Genomic DNA, 4,315 nt, shown 5'->3' with positions numbered 1-4,315 from the left:
CTTTCTCCCTTTCTTCCTCCTTTCCCTACCCTTTGTTTTTATTTAAGAATAACTTTTCTTGGGAGCGTGGCCAGGCTGGCTTGTGGAGAGGACGTGTTTTCAGGCAGCTCCCAAGCAATATCACCCTACTCACCCTTTAAACACCCCTGAACCTCTCTTTTTCTACCCACCCCGATTGCCTACCTCACTACCTGTGCCCCGAGACCAGTTGGACCAAGCTGCAGAGCCGGAGAGCACTTATAAGTGCTCCTGCAGGTTGCAGCCTTGACACCAGCCTTAATTTCGGCACCCCACTTGGCGCACCGGATCGGAGCGGGAGAGGAGGTGGGACAGCCCCTGGAGCCTCAGGTAGGAGAGGCGGTGTGCCCGCACTGGGGATACCCTGCCTCAGACCCGTGCACTTTGCCGAGGCTCCGTGCGCCCATCCTGTGCGTCGGCCTACCAGTGCTCGGCAGCCGCGTGCAGGGGGAGACGCTCAGGCGGATGGCTAACATCTGCTGCACTGCCTGGTGGGGAGCTGCGCCCGCTTACACAGAGGGCCCCCAAGCCTTGCCTTTTGCCCTCTGAGTGCTGGGCGCCTGTGGTACACCAGATCAACCACCCAAGCAGCGGCCATTTTAACAGAAGGTAACCCCACGGCCTCCTCCTCTTATACACCCACACATCCTACACAGGATAACCACCCATACCCTCATCTCCCCATTGTACAGCATTCCTCCAAGGCCCTAACAGCATATAAGGGGTTGCTGACCTAGACTGCTACACCCCCCTAGGCAGTCACATATGAGGGCTATTATTCTGCCTCGCGTGCAGCTTCTGGTACTACTTCAACAGGACTGCATTCTCCTTCCACTGCTCACTATCTTTAGGGAACAGGGATGAATAAAAATATTCTGAAGCACTTCTCACCTGGCTATATTTCCAGCTGCTACCCACTATCCATTGCTTAACATGCAACAAACATAAAGAAGAAAACTTATGCACCTCTCCCAAGCACCACCCTCCTTAGAAATTGCACAGCTTATTTTGTCCATCTCTCTCCCCTTGTAAAGTGCTATGCATACAAATTGATGAAACACACAATATTCTTATAAGACCTGCTCAGCATGGACACCAATACTGCACGCTTCAATACTGACTTTTGTTATTTACTGTTTTAAAATGTGACTCTAAAACAACCAGCCTCATATGCTATTGCGGATTCCTGCTGAACACCTTTCTTTTTCTTTCAGTGAAATGTGACTTATCACTAATACTCAATAAGCTTTGCAGCCTCATAATCGCCAGTCCCTGCAGCCGCCTCTATTTCTCACTTCTACTTGCCGGAACAGATGTATGGAAAAATACTTAGTACCTCACTCAATGTCCTCTACAGGGTCTTCCCGTGCCCCACCTACTGACTCACAGTGTGGTTATTCATCAGACTCTGATCATTCTGTTACCCCCTTAACTTCACAAAACAAAAGGAAGGCAACAAATACGCCCAAATCATCTAAAATGAAACCAGCCAACATTGCCGCAGTTATTGGTCTAATGCTGGATGAAAACCTAGCAGGTCTCAAGTCTTCCATCGATTCTACTCTTGCCCAGCTCATCCAGCATTCTCAATGCCTGGACACCGCAGAACAGATAATTTCCCCACTCGAAGATGAACTACAAGTTGCACAAACGACAGTGGCATCACATTCCAAGGAAATTTTCATCCTATCCAAGAAATTAGACGATTTTGGAAAATCGTAATAGTCGTAATAATTTAAGGGTGGTAGGCATACCAGAGTCGATCCGGGGCATGAACTCATGGATCTCCTAGCTTCCTGGATACCTGAGCAGTTAGCTCTGGACCTCAAGGGAGCACCTTTGGCAATTGAGAGGGCGCACAGAATTGGTCCTGACAGACCCAATCCTACCGGATCCTTAACTGCGCCGACAAAGTTAAAGTCTTGGAACATTACAGAAAAACTGCCAGTATCACCTACAAAGGCGACCGCCTTCTCATCTTCCAAGACTTTTTTAATCTGGTGGCCTCTAAAAGCAGGGACTTTGCTCCTATATGCAAGCATCTTATCGATTCCAAAATTAAGTTTTCGCTGCTCTACCCGGCCCGCCTCCGTGTGTTCGGGGATGGCCAGACACTCTTCTTTGATGACCCCGCATTTCTCTATCCCTGAGACCTGAATACGGTGTCTGGTGTCCCTGGGTGCCCGGGGGTCTGCTGATGTTTGCTTTTGTTCTTCATCATTGACAAGTATGTGCTGCAATGTGCGATTTTCTTGCTGAAGGGTTAAAATGTATCAGCCGCTAAGTATCTGATAGGCTTAATACATGATTTCTTTGTTCTATTTGTTAGTTTCTGTATTGTTCTATAAACCCCCTCTACCATTCTCTTCTCTTTCTGCTCCCAACTAAATCTTACTGATCCTTGGTGCATATTTCACCCTTTGCAAAAAGACTATTCGTTTTATTTACACCCACACTCCACACATTCCCAAATTGATTATCTCTTTCTCTCCAATCACCTCCTTCCCAAAGTTACGCACACATCCATACACAACATCATAATATCTGATCATGCTCTGATATTGTTGACCATACAATTAACTCTGCCTCAAACATTTACTAAATGTTGGTGGTTCCCTGCACATCTATTCCACTCCGAGGACTTTCTTTTATACCTTAAACATGCTTGGTCTGATTTTGTAATAGATAACTCGGCTCAAGCTGACAATCACTCTATATATTGGAACGCCTCGAAAGCAGTTCTTAGAGGCCACATTATGTCATACATCCACTCCAAATGGAAGAAATTCACTACTCCACTAAAAACTCTTAGTGCTACACTCACCTTAGCATACAACACCTATAAGAGAAGTGATAGTGATAAGGAGGAATATTTATTAGAAATAACTGGGTGAGGTGTCACAGGCAGGTTGTGAGAGAGAAAATTGGAAAAGTAAGAATTTAGTATTGAACCAACATGCGACCTTTTAACAAGAAAAATATTATAGGGTACTGGGTTGGTGGTGCTTCCAAAAGATTCAGCAGGATAACTGAATTAAATTAGGTGTCATAGGAGAGACGTAGGGAGAACAAAAGGGTTTTTGGGGCACACTTGAAATTTTAGGATAGTGAAAAAATAGTGTACAAATGTGTGACATAAAATCTAACCTTTATTGATTACACTTAAAAGAGCATAGAAGCACACGTCAATTAGATACAAAGAACAATTTCATGAGCAAAAAATTTTTTTAAAATCATCAATCAGCATGTGAGTATATCTACGGAGTTTATTTTATAATCGTAATACACAATGCAGACAAAAACGAAATTGTAATACAATAACCGTCAAGTGGGCGAAAATGATTTGGCAGGGAATTTACCAGACCGTAAATATTTGAGCAGGACAAATCAACACAAGATAGTGATACCATGCACATAAATGTTGCAGAGGTTCGTAATATTTTAATATTTTGGAGTCTTGCTTCAGACCCTCCTTAAACAATAAATAATAATGGACCCAAATGCGATGATACGGGTAACAGGTTTACATTACTATTGTTAGAGCAGGATTTAATGGGTAAAGGGAGAGATAGGAATGCTCTTCGTATGCATTCGTTACTTCTGCTGTCTGAGTGTGTGATACAGCACTGGATATTCCCTGATGGTCCCCCAGGAGGTACTGATCCAGCCAGTCGCTGCTTAGCTGCTGAGTTCAGATGGGATCAGGCGGCCCAGCGTTGTATGGCTGTATATGGCATCAGATGAGAGAGCCTCAAATGGAACTAGGAGCCAGTTGCCACTTCTGCTTTTCCCCGATATGGCTCAGGAGAATGAGAGAGTGAGCGAGTCCAGATGAGAGATGATAGTAGATTAGAATGAAAGAGGAAGGATGAGAAGGATAAGGAGAGGTATGCTCACAGAGTAATGGTATATGTGCCCACTGCTGGATTCAATGAATTCGTGGTCACTGAGCCAGTAATGGAAAATACTGCGCACAATGCCACATGCAGGGGTGAGTAGGGTCTTTATAGATCTTAAATCATTGTATGTGCAAGATATATTAATTTATCAGCAGCATACATCACAGCATGTGGTTCCAAGCATGTATCAAAACAATATAACAGAAAGTATTGGTTGAGGACATCAAATATTGATACCAATTTTCAGGAAAGAAAGACGGTAATTGTCAATTTAACTGATTATTGCTAAGTAGCAATCATTAAAGGTTTTTAATTAGGGCTGTTAGTAATGGTGTAATGGTAACACCAGTGGAGCAGGTAGGTTGAAAAGATAATATTGTATAAAAAATGAGACAGAA

The 4,315-nt window shown here is 43.9% G+C and overlaps 1 pseudogene; it reads right to left on the bottom strand.

Annotated features, from left to right (window-relative positions):
• Positions 1 to 3,633: 3,633 nt before the first annotated feature.
• On the bottom strand, positions 3,634 to 3,750 carry LOC146005881 (5S ribosomal RNA; annotated as a pseudogene).
• Positions 3,751 to 4,315: the final 565 nt, after the last annotated feature.

The sequence above is a fragment of the Crinia signifera genome, chromosome 5 (genome assembly GCF_055691185.1).
Source record: "Crinia signifera chromosome 5, ASM5569118v1, whole genome shotgun sequence".
Lineage (NCBI taxonomy): Eukaryota > Metazoa > Chordata > Amphibia > Anura > Myobatrachidae > Crinia > Crinia signifera.
The sequence above is the reverse complement of the archived record's forward strand: the minus strand, read 5'-3'. Positions and strand labels throughout refer to the sequence as shown.